An 18,458-nucleotide genomic window follows, 5' to 3' on the forward strand; every position below is an offset into this window, starting at 1 on the left:
GATGCTAGAGCTTGGGGAGATTGAAACCTCTGAAAGTCCCTGGGCTAGCCCAGTGGTACTGATGCCCAAGATTAACTCAAACGGTGGAATACCAGAGATGAGGTTTTGTATGGATTACAGGGGTTTAAATGCAGGCACAAAAAATGATGCACACCCCATACCAAGGGCTAATGAGCTTGTTGATAAGCTGAGTGTAGGGTACTGGCAAATTGAACTCACTCAAGGATAAAAGGAGAGATCTGGATGTTCTACTCCTGAAGGACACTTTCAGTTTAAAGTGAGGCTTTTTGAGGTGAAGAATGCACCTGCCACTTTTCAAATGCTATTATATAATACCAGGGCAAACCGACATAGTCCATAAAGTCCATATAAATTGTAAGGTGTGAGAAAAAGTCTGGTACGCGTTTTATAGTTGGTTAAGATTTATTCTTCCCAAAGCACGGTACATCCAGAAAAGACCGCCGACACATGTTTCGTCATCTAGACTTTCTCAATGCTTCAAGTATCAAATATACAAACAGAAGGGTACAATGAGATGCAAAAGCAATATCAGGGAATTGTAGCTGTTAAATTGGTTATATAGTGCCAAGTATTGAAGATATTTTAATATTGTTGTGCATTTACAAAAAATCAACAAACAACCCCTAAATGATGGCATTTGAAAAGAAAATTATTGTGTATTTACAAGTGTCCAGTGTTAAAAACCTAGATAATTGCAATTGAAAATTAAGATGAATTGCACCCTTGTATCCAGCAAATGCCGAACGATGAGGTGGGGAGTGAAAATCACAACATTGTGTGCATGCAGCTCACATGCCTAGTGTCCTAAAATCGTTAAACCAAAACACCCGTGAGTGCTTGGAAACACATAAGATATAAGAGTGAGGTTAGTATCAAACATCAACCACAATATTGTGTAGTGCATATAACAGGCAGTGGGAATACAAAAAAAGAAACATCCCATTTATCACTGACGGTGATGTCCATACGTATTAGGAAGTATGTATTGTCTCAAAATATTCAATGTAAAGAACAAGATATCTTTGTAGGGTCGTCTTACCAATACTGGAGATTTTCAAAGGAAAATTCTAAAGTAGATAGCCATGATAAGACTATGGTGACATAATTACCAATAAATAAAGTGTCCAAAAAGATATACCCAGAAGGATAAAGCACATGGCTATGCTAGAGTGGAGATAAAATTGAAGCTAGGGAAAAATACAAGTTTGATGGTCCTCATGGATTCAAAAGACAGCATATTACATAGCAAACACATTATATGGAAGGAAGAAAAAAGTAATACATGTGCAAATAGTTAAAGGGGCCATACAAAATATACCCAATATGTCAATAACCCTTTATTCTAAGTATATATCAATTCAAAAACAGCTTCGAAAATATACTTGGAATATAAGCATGCCTGCCATATATGGCGTGTATAACTGTGTAAACATTCCTACCAAATACGGGTGTTTTAATCGGGCCAGAGAAACTGAGCCAGGCAAACAGTGTGTCCTCGAAGGGGACATTCCTGTCTTTAGTTCCACCTGCGAGTTTCACCTGGTCCACCTGAGAGAACCTTTACAGGCTCTGCAGCAGACGGGCCTGACTATTAAGGCCGGTAAGTGCTAGATGGAGCAGGGTTCCTTGGTTTATCTGGGTTACATGGTAGGTGGGGGGAAGGTGCAGCCCCTCCAGGCCAAGATTGAGACTATCCTAGACTGGCAACCCCTTAAAGGACAGACAGAAGTTAGGGCCTTTCTGGGCCTCACAGGATACTATAGTAGGTTTGTTAAGGAATATGGCACCAGTGTTGCCCCCTTAACAGAGCTGACTTGGTAAAAGCAGCCCAGTCAGGTGATCTGGATGGAGGCCTACCAATAAACCTTTGATATCCTGAAGGAAGCCATGTGTGCAGCACCCGTACTCAAGGCTCCTGACTTCTTTAAGGAGTTTGTAGTGCAGACAGACGCTTCAGAGCATGTCATGGGGGTCTTTGCACAGTTGAATGAGGAGGGCTTAGACCAACCGGTTGCCTTCATTGGCAGGAGGCTACTTTCACATGGACCGAGGTAGAGTGTGATTGGGGAAAAAAGGTTTTACTGTGGTCTGGGCACTGAAGAAGCCAAGACCATACCTGTTTGGTACTGAATTCTGGGTTCAGACAGACTGCAGGCCCCTCAGAAGGCTCATGCAGATAAAGGGTAAAAATCCCAAACTCTTGGGGTGGTCCATCTCCCTACAGGAAATTGACTTTACGGTGGAACACCGCCCTGGGCCAGACCACACCAGTGCTGATGGTCTAGCCAGGTCATTTCCCCCTTAGTGAAGTGGACTCCCAAGGGGCTGGATAGTTCTCCGCAGTTTCAGCTGGGGGAACATGTTAGACTTGTCAGCTTTAGGGTGGTCTACGCTCCTACTTTTTGCCTTCCTCTTCTATTTTTCCAACTTAGTTTTTTCTGGTATTAGAACTCTGCACTCTTTACCATTGCTAATCAGTGCATGTTCTCTCTCCGCTAAACATAGTACTAGTGGCTTATTCCCAATTGACATATTTAATTTACTTATAAGTCCCTAGTAAAGTGCACTGCATATGCCCAGTGCCTATAAATTAAATGCTACTATTGGGCCTGCAGCACTGGTTGTGCCACCCATGTAAATAGCACTTTAAACATGTCTCATGATTGCCATTGCAGAGCATGTGTGCAGTATAAAAGAGTCATTTCTACTTGGGAAAATAAACCTTTTGCCAGCCCGAAACCTTCCTTTTTATTGTATATACAGCACTTATAGGACAGGCCCTGGACAGCCCTGAGGGCGGAATGCATTCTATTTAAAAGGTAGGGCATGTAAATTTTAGTTGTACATGTCCTGATAGTGAGAAACTCTTTAAATTTGTTTTTCACTACTGCAAGATGTATATGTCCCATGGGATAATATTTGTGTTTCCTTATGATCCTTTTTGAGCTGTATGTCCAATTGGAAGAGATAATTACTTGACATTTATTGTCTCTGGAATCACAGTTTAATATCTTACCTTATGGTGAATTTGGATTTTGAACTGCAGTTCTAAAAATGCCACTTTCAGAAAGTTGCCATTTTCTTGCCTTAACCATTTCGTGCCTGCACCCCATCTCTGCTCATATCCCTCAATGTAGGTGCCATTTGGGCTTTGTGTATTGCCTGTATACAGCTACACACAATAGGAGCTTAGATGTAACTTGATGGGCCATCTTGGCAGGATGGCGGAGAGGAGCTTGGCACACCCTCACTTATATAGGATGTGCCCTGTCCTCATACAAAAGGCTGCATACTCACTGTAGTTAGTCTGGAGCTAGGTCAGGGATGGCAGGTCATCTGTGAACCTCAAAGGCATATCTTTAGAGTCACTCACACTTCAAAGGCACCACTGGGTATAAGAGCTGGAACTCAGGTGCCACCACTTCAGTACACTTCTGGGCCTGTGGCTACTCTATTATTCGAACTCTGTTGTGGGATCCTTTTGTTGTGTGTTTTCACTGTTTCACTGTTTGAAGTGTTGCACAAATACTTTGCACATTGCCTCTAAATTAAGCCTGACTGCTCTGTGCCATGCCATCAGGGTTTGCTTGTGTCTTATCCTAACTAGGATTGTGGTTGCTGCTTGACCAGGGTTCACCTCCTAGTCAACCAACACCCAGTTACTTACAAGGACTAATTTGGAACATACCGAACCAAACCTTATAAAAGGTAAAACACTGTTCCCGCAATTTTTCAGTTGCTCAATTCATTGGCCCTACTACATAAGTTCTTTTAAATTCCATTGCACTTGAACACATAGCCATTTTTCATTTACCTCAATTTTTTGATAATAAAAAATGAATCTTTTATTCTTTGTTTTTCCATTCAGCTACAAATTCACAATAGGCCCTGGTTACATTTTAATTACACTAGAATAATCAGAGTAATTTAGTTAATTCTGCATTACGATTTGGCACAGAATTACCCATAATAAGGCAATTACTCCTGCTCACATAGTTAAGGGTTTTTTGGGGCAATACAAATGCATTTTCTGTTAAGAAATTAGCACTAGATGCTGGGAGTAAGTTGGTGAGAGAGAGTGCAAATGCTTGCACTTCCTGTTCTGTTCAGTTGCATTTAACACGGTTTCTTAGTGCTAAATGCATTCTTGTGCCCCTTTTGGACATGAAGGGGCATTTTTGTGTTAAGAAATAGTGCTAAACATAGAATTACTCTTCTTGCGTAATTATGCATAATGTGGCCGATTTTTTTAAAAAAAACTTTTAAAAAAAAATTTTTTTTTTAGGTAATTCTGCATGTTTACACCACACTGAATTGCACAAGTTATGCTCACCCCTAATTCAGATGCCTCAAGTGTAACTTTGTCGTGATGATGACCCCTTGACTTACTGTGCAGGCTGAAATGTCATTTATACACAAGGGACTCACCAAATTTTCTCGTACTATCTCTTCTGAAGCCAGCCACTTGTCTATGCACTGTTTTGGCGATAAAGACACAGGCCCTGATTTATGAAGGTTTTGCATTGCCCTTGCTCCACTCAAGACTATGCAGGGTGACGGAAACCTAGATTAAGATTTACCATGCCACTCATAGGCACCCTGCATGGCTTTCACTGAGCTGAAAAAGCTTCACATGGGTGGATTATTGGTGTCCCCATGCATCCATCCATGCATTGTGGCATATTCTCTGATTTACCAACACTGGCAGACCTGGGAATGCGCCAGAATTGTGCACCTTCCTGATAGAGGCACAACAAGGAGAAATATCCCTACTTCTCTGTGTTGTTTCTTTTTTCTAAGAGTGCTTCATTTTGCTGCTCACTTGAAGAAGGAAAAAGCCTCTAATTGTTTTTGCGCCGGAAGTTGCCCATACCGGCACAAAACCAATCCTGCCTGTAAAGCAGGCACCCTGGCCCCACAGCGCAGGGATGACTGCGTTGGAGCTAGGCTACACTGAGTTCGCCATTGCAAGAAGAGGACAGGAATGCACCTTGTCTTGGTAAATATGGTGCATTCCTAACTAAAATAATCCCTCCTGGTAACACTGACAACACTTCAGCCTTGGACCATAAAACCAATGTATTAAGAATTTCATGAATATTAAGTATTCAATTAACACAACAACACAAGCAACACAAGAATGAGAGATCACAAAATGAGGCAAACACGCTACAAAACAAAGTTTATCAAAATAAAGGGTCACAAGTCCACGTGATTACTGGAAATATCAAGAAATATGTCTACCAAAGGCATCCATCAGTAACGATTATCACAAAACAAGCTGAGGGTGACTAAAATATACTCCTCACCACAGCAGCAGGAATTTTTTTCGAGACCGGAAGTTGGGACAATATAGGAACAACAAATCTGGTCAAAACCATTTAACCAGCAGCATTACGAAAAATGGACAGGCCCACTAACATTCAATACATTAACTCATGCAACACTTAAAGATGGCAGTGATGATGTGAGAACTTCTGGAAAAAAAGCCCTGCTCACAGTACCCTGCCCTGTCCACAGTCATATGAAGTAGATGCTGGAAAAGAAACACTGACGCTTTGTGTCCCAAACATAGCCAAAGTTGATGGCACAAAACAACTGAAGAGTCAGGATTAGAGGTGAAGACACTTTGGTGCTGCCACCTACAAATGAGAGTACCTTGTGCATGTCTAGGCAAGACATATTGAGCAAAATTATGGCCATTGCTGACAATGAAATCATTGGGTTAAAAAAGTGGTCCAATGCAAAACCCAAGCTACACTTACAGGGGGAAGGCCCCTCAACCGACGGCACAAACCACATAAGTCTAACACTTTACTCTATGGCCACTCTTATGAATGCCACAGTAGAAGGCTCCCAATTATCATTCCCCATAAATTGAGGTGCAATAGACATATTCCAAAGTATATCAACTCAACTTACTGACATGAAATGACCTAGAGCCTGATTACGAGTTTGGTGGTTGGACCACCAGACCTCGGTGTTAGCAATGTTGAAAAAACACCACGCCAGCGGTCTTCCACACCGCCCTACTAAAAGGTACACAGGCAGGACTGCTGACCGCCAAGCAAAAAAGGCAGACCGCCAGTGGCGCAGCAGCCTATATATAAGCTGTCCGACCTCCAACGCCGTCAGAGCTGTGGCCAACAACCAAGCATATTAAAATCACACAGGATCCTTGTGGCAGTCAGAACCACTGCAGTTCAGGGTCAGCAAAGTAACAGACAACTGCACATTGGATGAATTCAAAAACCACTCCTGACACACATTGGCCAGGTGGACACACCTGCAAAGGACATTATAAAACACACTCCTTCACATACCACAATCCTTTGCATTTCCACTGCAAGACAACAAAGTCAGAGCACTTTTTTTTTGTAAATTACATGGATTAGGCACCCCTTTTTTCAGCATCCCATAGAAGACTCTGCAAACTATTTTCTCCATTCACACCCTATTGCCCTGTCACGCTTTTTCTTTCATTTCCACTATGTCATACTAAAAAAATCCTTGTTTTTCTAACGATGAGTTAAGAGTCATGGTGGATAAAATCATAAGAGTAGAGCTACAATTGTTTGGAGCATTCTTCCCTAAGTAGGAAAATTTAAATGTGGGACAGGATTGTTAACAGAGTGAATGCTGTAGGCACCACCCTGTGCACAAAGAAGCACATTCAGAAGTGGCCGAATGACCTCAGGGGCAAGAAGCGCTCCCTTGCCTCCATTCTCCAGCTGCAGGCCAAGAAGACTGGCAGTGGCCCTCGCAGTGCCCCATTAATACTCTTTCCCTGGGAGGAGAAGGTCTTGGACATCTTGATGGCTGGACAGGAATACCTGGGGAAGTGGAGTCTGGTAAGTCACAACACAACAACTGTCATAAAAATACAATATCATGCATGCCCACAGCTCACATTTTGCCACTGTCTTGTTCATATACTTCACCAACATTCAATACCCAGAGTATTTGAGTGTGAACCCTGTCAATGTGTATTGTTAGACCGAACATTACAGCTACCAAGGCCCATCACATGCCTTATGTACAAATGCTGCATGTAAGTATTTATATCAAAAAATATTTCCAGGACTCATGGTATGTCTCAACATATGAATGTATGCCCAAACCTAAATGCAGTCTGCATACAGATATGTAATACCTAATATTTGTATAGTGTGTGTAATAGAGAGTGTGCCAATGACTGCATCTCACAGGATGCCTTGCTTCTGTTACTCCAACAACCAGCCCAGTATTCACTTATCTAAATACCCTTGTTTGTCAATTCCCAAATGAAGCATACTCACCTGGGAGGGTACCATTTGTCAAGTGTTGGGAGGTAGAGGGACTGACCTGACTCAAAGCCCAATAGGCCCTGTTTCTCCAACTCGAACCATCAGCCCAGTGTTCACTCTCCCAAATACACCTGTAACTCACAAATGACATTTATTTTCCTGGGGGGTGTGGGGGGTTTAAACATTTGTCAAGCATTTGGGAGTACAGAGAGTGACCTGACAGCAAATCCCTGCAGGCCCTGTTCCTGTAAGTCCAAACACCATCAGTGTTAACTTGTACAAAACCCCCTGTTTGTCAAATCACAAATTAAGTGTGCTCACGTGGGAGTGATCAAGCACAGATCATGCTCAAATCAGAGACATGTCTGTCTACATAGCTCCATCTTTACTTGCTATGCCAAGATGAAACTATTGAAGACAGGAAGGACACCTTACCCAGTGTGTACAACAAGTATTGTAATGTTCAGGCCATCCTGAAAAGTGCAGCAGAGCTGCTTGAGTCAAATTGGTTGGCATGCTTCACACATGTTATGTCATATCACCCAGTACCATAGTTACTTGCCACAGTTGGATTAACTAGAACTTAACTTGGTCCAAGGTCTCTGTTTCTGTAACACTAAACCGTTGGAGGTAGATTTCAGTATATAACCAGTAACAATGTACGTTTTACATCAATAGGTGGATCTGCCGCTGGGCACACAGAGGCCATGGAACGGACTGCCACTACCCCTCTGGATTAAGTCGTCAGAAAAGATTACACTCCTGGACGTCTGGATGTGGAGGGCGGTTCTGGCCCATCTGGGAAACCTAGGCAGACATCAACAGTGAGTCCCACTGTGTCCACAACATCACCTCCCAGCCCTGTTGCTTCAACATCCCAGGCAGCCATTTCCCCCTCTCCCCACAACCTGTGTCCCTAGCACATTGTCTACCATCTTGTGCCCCCAGTTCTGGATCCTGAGTTGCAGTGTAACACTTTGGACAATGAGGGTCTAGGAAAAAGGTTGAGATGGCACCCTGTGGCAAGGACACAGGCCCGAGTGGGTAGGGTGTGTGGGAGGTATGCTGTGGGCCAGCAGGCTGAGGCCACTGGGGCTGCTCTTGGCCAGGACACCATCAGCCACGTCTTGGGGGTCTATCAGGAGCCCCAAGACATGATGGGCCAGGTGTTGATCAAACTCTGGGTAATCAAGCAGCTGCAGAGGGACATGCGGGAACAGATAGAGTCCTACAGTATCAATATGGCCTCCCTAACATGGGTGTTGAGGGACATACACACCAACGTGAGCAGGGCTTTTCAACTCCAGTCTACCCTTTCCTCCTTTCCTTCAGTTCGTCCACAGCAGGACCATCAACATCAATGCCAGCCACTGGAAGGGAGGCCCTGCCAGAGGAACAACAAGCCCCGAACACCCCTGCCTCTGTAGCAGCAGATCACCCCCCACGCAAGCAGGGACATCCAGCAAAGGATCCAGCAGATGCAGATGGCAAGACACCCACCACTGCCAGTAATAACCCTCTTCCTTAACGACCTACTTTGTGTGTTAGGCATTCACTCTGAACCACCCACCATTTCCAATGGGATGTGTACTCTGGACTTTGGACTACCAGTGGTGTGGCATCTACTCCAGTGATTTCATTCACCATGACTGACACCTTCACATTGAATTTTTGTTGAGTCATGTCACTTATATTTTATGTTAATCATAGCTGCGCTATAAGTTCACCCTTCACTGACTTATTCTCTGCTGATTTTGATTTTATATCTGGCCATGAAGTTATGTAAGACCATGTGAACCATACAATGGTGATCCAAGCCAAGGTACTTGTTCAAGGTGGGATATGTTGCATGTACAGTGTCCAGCTCAGGATTACAACCCTCCCAAACACATACATGCAAGTGTTTGCCCAAAGTAAACATTGTATTACAGTGTTCAGCACATAAGCTGTCAATATGTCTGAACTATTGGAAATCATAAATGATTGACTCATACTGAGTAAAAACATATTTACAGGTACAGACCTCCAGTAGAATAGACAAACATTCATGTAATTGATTTAATCAGCTTGGCCTTATCAGATATCACACTAAAGTAATTTAACATCACATAATCCAAGATACAGAGAGATGACAGTACAATAGTCCCTGATCACAGAACCATCATTATCTAAAGGCCATACATCTGGTGGTATGTCAGTGTTGTGGCACAGGCAGCGTGGCCTACAGTGATGAACCACATTTACAGCTACATACAGGTCATACAAAAATAATGGTTGTTCAATGTGAAGTAAAAATGACTTGATCGTGGTCTAGGACTACATATTTTATGCCCACATAATGACACACATGATGCATCGGGCCTACCACAGCACACAAAACAAGTCCAAAGGGCACTTCTGATCTTCCACCCGAACACTGTGCAAGCTGTCTTGGTACAGGTCTCATACCCCTATACTCAATGACCTACATTACCTGTAACAATCCATGTCCACTTCGTATGTCAGAACAGTATCACATACCTGCCAATGTCACCACTCTGAAATGCTCACACAAAGATGTAATGGTGAAGGTACCCGTATGATGAACAAAACAAGAAGTATAGGCTTGAAACCATACGTATGACCCAAGTCACACAGCACGCATCTGAAAAACAAAGTACATTGCATGGAAACTGACACAAAGCAATATCATCAAAGTGTGGATGTATCAAAAGCTTTCTTATCAAGTATCCTTTGGCTGATTATTGCAAAGTATCAGCTCCCTAGCTGTATCCAAAACACTTATCTCAACACATTCTCACAACTACAGTTCAGTGTACAGTCACGACATCACAGGGAAACATCCTGAACAGCGAGGTCTAAACCACTACTTGCCTGAACCACTACTGCTAAACAACTAAAAAGTCTCTACAATGAAGTACTGAACAACTACTGTCTAAACAACGATTTCTCCTGAATAACAATTGCCTGAACAACGAATTTTAAGGTAACTTTTTTTTTTTTTTTTACGGTTTATTAGTTGTTTAGAATTTATATATATATATATATATATATATATATATATATGTGTGTGTTTGGGTGTGTGTATATATGTGTATATATAAATGTGTATATATATATGTGTGTGTATATATATATATATATATATATAAAAATGTATAAATTGTTTAGAATTTATATATATATATTTTTTTATATGTATATATAATAATATATACATAAGTTGTTTAGAATTTATATATATATATATATATATGTATATATTTATATAAATTCTAAACAACTAATAAACCATAACAAAAGAAAAATGTACCTTAAAATTCGTTGTTCAGGCAATTGTTATTCAGGCAAAATCGTTGAATGGATGGTTTGAATATGCTGAGTCTCCTGCTAAGGAATGGGACATAAGAGAAACAATGAGTCACTCACTCACTTCATGATTCTAGAGTCTGACATTGCTTACACACAGTTGTTGCATTGGCATTCATTGTACCAAGGAGGCTGCTGGATTTGGGTAGCAGGATCACCTGAATTGTGAGGAACTGAGTCCAATCCCACACCATGTGACAACTGTCGGCCTGATCCGTTTCCAGCCAACTAGCAGCGCCTCATCTCTGCCCAAGAGCAGGGAGGATTTGTGGCAACCAGGCACATGACATTGTGACTTCTCAGGGAAATCATGGTGGATCAGATCTCATCTTTTTCTCTCAGTTACATTTGTCTCACACATGCAAAGACAGACAGAGGCAGGAAATGGTTCAATAAGATTTATTGAATCAGCTGTGTTTTAGATAGAATAACATGAAACATACTAGAAGCAAAATTGTGACAAGAAAGTGAAAGACAAGAAAAGTCCCACTATGCACGATGTTCGATTCTTACCTACGCTAGGTTAGAGCACAGCAAGATATGCCCTAATCCGCCTTTAATGTTTCTGTGAAATGTTAGAGATGCAGTGTACCACTTGTGCCGACATTCCAATCTCACTGCAACCTTGAAGAAAGCACAGTGAAAGAATGTTGTGTTAAGAAATTTAATGCTTTCCTAGGCAAAAGGACAACAAGATAAAGGAAAATAAAACATCACCACAAATGTGGCAGATTCTGAAAAGAATAAAATGAAATAAAACATTATTGGGCTAAAGGGCACAGGCAGCAGGCCTAGGTGCTAAAATAATGTGCACAGAGGCATCACTAAAATGGCTCCACAACACCCTCCCCTTGTCGGTTCAGAAGTGATAGAGCAGCATAGTCCCTAAATTAGAGCAACTAAAATGCAATACTTTAAAATATACATACATAAATGTTAACTGTGAGGGCGTAGGAGCACACTGCCTCACATCCACACGCCATACCCCCTTTACATGCTGGTCAATGTAGTACATAATTTCACGCTAATTTCAAAGTTCATCAAAAAATGTTTCCTCAAAATTGATGCAGCCATTGTTATATCTCTAGACATGTGTTTCCAGATTATTCCATCATCAGTAGAGAATTATTCTGGGGTGGCAGGACATAATGGCACAAATTTCTTCAGGTACCGTTACCACTCTGGGCACGCAGGTGCTCCAAAGCTCGTCAGCTTGTAGACTTGTGGGAGCCTTTTTAAACAGTAAGAAGGGGTAGGAGAACACTGCCTGACATCCACACAACACTACCCCTTTGCATGCTGGTCAATGTAAAACACAATTTCACGCTAATTTCAAAGTTCATCAAAAAATGTTTCCCAAAATGAATGCAGCCATTGCTATATCTCTAGAAACAAATTTCTTCAGGTACCGATACCACTCCAGGCATGCAGGAGCTCCAACTGTGTTAACTGTGACAAGTCAAAACACACTTGAGCATGTGAATTAAACATTTTTGAAGTGGACAATTTAAAAATTTATCAGTGGTGCCAATGAAGCCAAATTGAAAAGTCAGTGTCATTTAAAAAAATCCCCAATTACAGCTAAGACAATTGACTTAAGGAAATGTTCCACTTTGGAAGGTAGTAATATGACCAAATCGGTGCCAAGAACAACCATAGAGCACTTATGTTCCAAAGCCTGAGCTCCAGCTGAGGCAGCAGTATTCTGTGTTGTGCCAGATGTTGAACCAAGAGCTACATGATCCACAAAGGGCAGCTCATAGATGGCTTCCTGTAGCAAACGCACTCTCAATGCGCATGTCTGGTAATGAGCCCTCAGCGAGAACATCAACAGACCAACATCCAATGAAAGTAAGCACCGCATACAAAGACAAACTTTTAGTGCACATTCGAAAAGGCACCAGAGGCATTGTAACACGGGCTGCACACAATCCAAAACCGGTCTAAATGACAGAGAACAGTTACACTCCAGTTCTTCCAGGAGTGGTGCTCCGAAATACTGTCATGCGTTCACTACACAGCTGTGCTGGTGGAAGCGTCATCAGTCCTCCTTGTTACGATGGGACAGCCATTGGAAATAAAAAAAACAGCAACAGCAAGATGCCACCTATCATAGCCCGAAAATTCTAGAAAATATTGAGTGTATGGCTGAAGGTATTATGTCAAATCTAGAGGAGAAAGTACTGATAAAACCACAACGAATAGCCTTAAAAAAATGTACAATCCCTGTAGTACTGGACGCGTTAAAAATCTGTCCCACAAGTCCACTTAAGTGTCTCAGAAAGTTGGTATTTAAAAGGGAATGTATGGTGATCTCGCCACTTGCAGATGTCAGTGCCACATGTTTTTGAAACAATAAAGGTTTTAGTCTGTCCAACTTGCCAAAATTCACATTTGAAGTAGCAATATGAGGCCAAATATCAGCTACTTTTGTCTGTTGCATGGGGTGGGGGAAAGAACATTACCCCAACAGGTGACAATTTGGGAGACCGAAACTACATAAGCAATTCCAGCTTGCATTCCACAAAAGCTCTCACTATTAAGAAGCACATCGCTTCCATTAGAAAGCTCCTGGAACTCTGGTTTAATCAAGGGGATTGGAACTCCCTTCAGATAGCAAGCTAAATTTGCTGCGAAAGCATTGCATGCCCCATGCAAGGACAGCTGCTTACAAATCATCAAATGGCTCACAGAAGTCTTGCATTTGCTGCAGCTAAGAAAGACCTCTTTCATGCCATTAAGACATTTCTGCGAAAAGGGTAGCTCCCACACCTCGTGGGTGTAACTATCTTCCAGCTGTTCATATCTGCCTACTGAAATGTGTTTTAAGCAGGATGTGAATTGCAGTGTTGAAATAGGTAGATTGATAACCCAGTGTATTACCCATTCAGCGGATGGTATTTCAGCCACAGTAAAAGGCAACTTTTCTAACTTTTCAGTGTTTGGCATAACATAAGTCACTTCCTTCTTAGCTTCTATTTGTTGCTGTTACGTCAAATTAAATGGTGAAAAAATGTCCCTCGCGCTAACGTGTTGCCAGGGAAAGCGACCAGATTTCAGTGTTTGTAGTGTCCAACCTAACTGCATAATGGATCTAAGCTGGCTCTGTCCATGTTGTAAAAATGACATGTCACTTTGTACAATGTCTATTGCAAATGAACAATGTTGTTTAAAGTGTATATATGGTGGGGGGCGTGGCCTGGACAACTAAGATGGCGGACGCGTGATTGCACTGTTCTGCTGGGCCCAACATAACTCCTGTTAATTTCAGCCTTGCCGGGGGTCGGGGACCACGTCGTGAAGCATAGGGGCGATTTCTGAAGCGGCGGAGGCGGACTGTGGGGAAACTGCAGTGCCGGGGATGCTGGTGGTGCCTACCGCAGCATGACTCGCAGAGGAAGTGCGCCTCGGAATTGGTGGCGCGGCGGAGGCCGCAAAACAAAGGTGAGGCAGGCCTGGGGCCACTCTATAAGACACGGAGGAACCGTGAGAGACAGTGAGACATGGGGACGCTGGTACTCCCCGGACTTGGCAGTGCCTTACCGAGGGGGCGCGGTGTCCCCCCCAACTATGACCGGAGGACGACAAGGGCGTTGGAGGTGGTTTAGGCCGGACGTGAGGCCAGACTGCTTTGCTCAACACCGGCAGACTGAGTCAAGGAACAGAGGGGGGCACCCCTGGAGCATTATCTGACTGGCGGCAGAGAGCCGGAGCCGGCCAAGTTAACGAGGAGTGCAGTGAATACAGCGGGACGCCGGTTGGGTATCCCTTGTCCAGAACAGGGCCCTTCTGGTCCCTGCCTATGGCCCCAGCTTCGGACAGCCTTGCATTGGTGCCGCGGCTCTCTGGGAGTGACAGTGGCTACTGTCCGGCAGGAAACCAGCAGACGCTACCCGCCACGGGTTGCGGTGGACCGAGCCTTCGCCTCATCGCGTTGGTAAGCCACATAGGACTGGAGCAGGAAGCACGGCGGAGAGGGACCCCAACGGCGGGAGGCTGAGCTGCGGGACCGAATTCTTGTTATCTCACTCACTCCAGGGGAATAACTGCACGACCTTGGTCGGGACGCAGGAGCTGCCAGTGGACACCCTCCAAATACACTGTCAAGCGCGCCGGATGACCTCCAAGGGTCGGAACCGGGTTAAGTCGCAGGGCCAAAATCGAGCGGTTGACTTAGCTCACGTGGATATGGCAGATTCCGTGCCGCCCCACCTGCAGGCCACATTGGACAAGATCATGGGGGCCATAGAGGATTCCAAGACAACGCTCCAACGAGAAATCAGTCAGGTGTCGGTGGAATTGGGCCTACTGAGGCAGATAGGGTCCTGGAGACCGAGACTGCGCTCACAGAACTTTCACTAGCGCAGCAGGAACTCAAAGCCACCGTTCAGCTGAACGACCGAGTCCAGCGACTGGAATGCCGGGCCGAGGATGCAGAAGGCCACAACCGAAGGAACAATGTGCAAATCATTTGCCTCCCTGAGGGTGCTGAGGGTACAGATATGGTGGCCTTCTTGGAAAAATGGCTGTGATCAGATGTTGCACCGGGGGTGAAGCTTACCCCCTTCTTTGCACTGGAACAAGCGCACTGGGTGCCATCGAGAGCGCTTGCCCCGGGCCGGCCCCCACGAGTGGTTGTGGCTAAGCTTTTGCACTACAGGGACAGGGATGTGCTGCTAAGGGGAGCCAGAGAGGCCGGGCCCTTCCGCATCGACAATGGAACGGTAACCCTGTTCCCGGACTTGGAGGTGCAGAGCAAGCTGGCCTCCTGTATGGTGGTGAAGAAAGCACTCCGGGACAAAGGCATTCAGTATTCCCTCCTGTTCCCAGCTAGACTGATGGTGATCACCGAGGGCCACACTACCTTCCTCCAGACTCCTGACGAGGCATGGGAAGTCGCACAAATCAGGCCAGACCGAGACACCTGGGTCACCATGGCCGTTGGAGACCAAGGTGGCAACAAAGCAAGCTCCGTTCAGGCGTTGGACCGACCCTGGCTCAGAAGGAATCAGACAGAAAGGCAGCCCTGGAGGTGGTGGCGTTGATGCGGAACGTAGACTCCCCTGTGGAGGTCAGCGGGGGGACTCTGACCATGCCACTAATTCATCAGAGGCGGGTTCCTGTCATTCCGATGGAGCTCCCAGACCGCTGATGATTTGGGTTGACCTTGACTGGGCTGTCCTGGCCCTGCGGCGAGGGACTACGCTTGAATATGGGGCCATGTCGGCCACGGACCCCCCTAAGTTTCTCTGCCGCTGCAGTACGAATAGCGAGAACACTGAATGAGTCAGTGTTATGGTTATGCTTGTTTTTATATCTACTGGGCAACCAACAATTAGAGCATTGCCCTGGGGATGGGGAGTTGGGATTCGCAGTTACATGTTTTTGTTGTGGGCAGATGGCCGCGATAATGTTAAAGCTAGTTAAACTGGTGTGCCGCTTCCATAGGTGTACTATGGGTAATTGGTAATGAAGTTTAAAAATCGGTCATCCTTAGCCTTTGGGTTTCTCATTCTTGCCCTGATGACTGCGAGAGCGAGGCTCGCTATCATTTCGCTGGTTACCAATGAAGTGAGTAAGAAGTAAGTGGACAGCCTTGTTATCAAGACACTGTTTTGTTTTGGGAGATTGGGAGCATTTTGGTTTATCCTTCGCTTTGGAATGAATTTCATTTCAGGATAATATGGTCATGTGATGATTTTTGATGATTTCATTAATCTGGTTGCAATTTAATGCAGCTTAATTTTGTTTTTTCGTTTTATAATAGGTGCTGGTAGTGGAGGCGTTAGTCAGTGTTATTGGATGGATCATAGTGGTTGGACATGATGAACTGAAACTATAGGTATGCGTATGAATTCATACTCAGGAGGAGTAGTATCCCTTGTTATAGGATATACCATTTAAAATGATGGTTATTATTTGAAAATATAGTAGGGAATAATGTGTTAACCCATTTAAGAAATGATTGCAGGTCAATTAATTTGGTCACTGATATTGGCAACTGGTGTGAATATTTGAAATATTTAATATTTTATTTATTAATTATTGAAGATAGCTGGCATTGTTACCATACATTATACATTACGATTGATGATGATTGGAACTGTTCTCACAATCAGTAGTTCCTTCAAGATGGTTGCAAACTGACTAAATAAAAAATAATTAATATTATATAAAAAATAAAAAAATATAAAAAAATAAATAATAAAAAAGAATATAAAAAGTGACATAAAATATATAAAATAATGTGTAAATAATGTCAAAATAAATTTGATGTGTAGTCACATCGTTGTTTTTATGATGCTTTGTATTGATGACTATTGGTGCAATGTTTTTTGTATATTGATGAATATTTTAAATATATTAAATTTTTCTCTTTTCTAACTTTCTTTTTCTTTTTTATTGGTTGTAATTTGTTGTTTAGTTCTTTTCCTTGCTTTTTTCTTTTTCTTCTTTTTTCTTCTTTTTTTGATGTTTTTTGATTCTTGGTTGCCTTGGTTATTGTCTGTAAAGATATATGTTTATGCGTGTATACATTTTAAGATGTGGTTGTTTGTTCTATTACAGCCCTGAAGAAGTCCTCTTTTAAAGGACGAAACGCATTGGCTGTGCTATACTATGAAAATGGGCTGTGTTTAAAAAGAATAAAAAGAAAATAAGAAGAAGATTGCTATGGACTCATGTTATAAATTGGACTCTTGAATTTAGTGCTCTGTGGTGCATCATCATTCGTATGTTTTCAATGTTTTCCTTTCTAGGAGTGCACCTTTGCAGCAGGTGCGGTATGAGTGAACACATTTCTTACTTTTATATACTTACTTACTTTGATATAAAGGAGAAGTAGGGGTTAGGTGCATTAACTAATAGCTCTCTGCCACTTGATGGAACCAGGATGCGTCTGCTGTTGTGGGGGGGGGGGAGCAGACGTTCTTCTTTGATACTATCCCCATGGACTCGTGGACTATAAGCTGTTAACTTGGAATATCAGGGGGATGGGGACAATGATCAAACATCATAGGGTCCTGACTTATTTGAAGAGGAGGGGAGTACATGTGGCACTGTTCCAAGAGACCCACCTTACTTCCAGCGAAGTCGACAAACTGAAACATAGATGGAGGGGACAGGTGTTTGCCACCACCTACTCAGCATTTGCACGGGGTGCACTCGTATAGGTAGGGGCGGGAGTCCCGTTCGAGGCTACATCTGTTGGCATAGACCAGGACGGTATGTTTGTGATAGTAGAGGGCAGATTGCACGGAAGACATGTAGTGCTGAGTTGTTTATATGCCCCTAATCAGGACCAGATCCCTTTCCTGCAACACCTCTCGGGCCGCCTAACTAAACAGCTGGGAGGGCAGTTACTAGTTTGGGGGCATTTTAATTGTGTACTAGATACAGAGATGAGTCTATAAGTACTGAAAATGAGAAACTACTCAAAGTTTTGTAAAGGTTATTATACTATTACAGGCAGCAGGGAAGAATTCTTTGAAAGTTGCAAGAAGAGACATCCGACATGTGTTTCGCCCCGTGTGTTGTGTTCACTTAGGGCTTTCTCAAGGCTGTAAGTGATGAGGAAAGAACTAATCAGACAGTATGAACATTCAAGATTATATAGAATAAATTCAAGGTGAAAATTACGCAGCAAAAACACCCATATGTGCTGAGTTTCAAATAAACTGTGAAGGAAAAAGAGCAAGAAAAGAGAACAAATAAGCAGTAATAATCCCTTGAAGAGAGTGATCCTGTTGTGTAATCTCACAAGTTATGTAGTAGGAAGAAAAA

General features: G+C 43.2%; 1 long non-coding RNA gene across 1 annotated transcript in view; it reads left to right on the forward strand.

Moving 5' to 3' along the window:
• Nucleotides 1-17,364, forward strand: part of LOC138262690 (uncharacterized) — a 43,482-nt gene extending 26,118 nt beyond the window's left edge. Inside the window, exons 3-4 of the long non-coding RNA XR_011199274.1 lie at nt 16,444-16,518; nt 17,244-17,364. This is a non-coding gene — a long non-coding RNA (uncharacterized lncRNA). The remainder of the gene's footprint in view (nt 1-16,443; nt 16,519-17,243) is intronic.
• The last annotated feature ends 1,094 nt before the right edge of the window (nt 17,365-18,458 follow it).

The sequence above is a fragment of the Pleurodeles waltl genome, chromosome 2_1 (genome assembly GCF_031143425.1).
Source record: "Pleurodeles waltl isolate 20211129_DDA chromosome 2_1, aPleWal1.hap1.20221129, whole genome shotgun sequence".
Lineage (NCBI taxonomy): Eukaryota > Metazoa > Chordata > Amphibia > Caudata > Salamandridae > Pleurodeles > Pleurodeles waltl.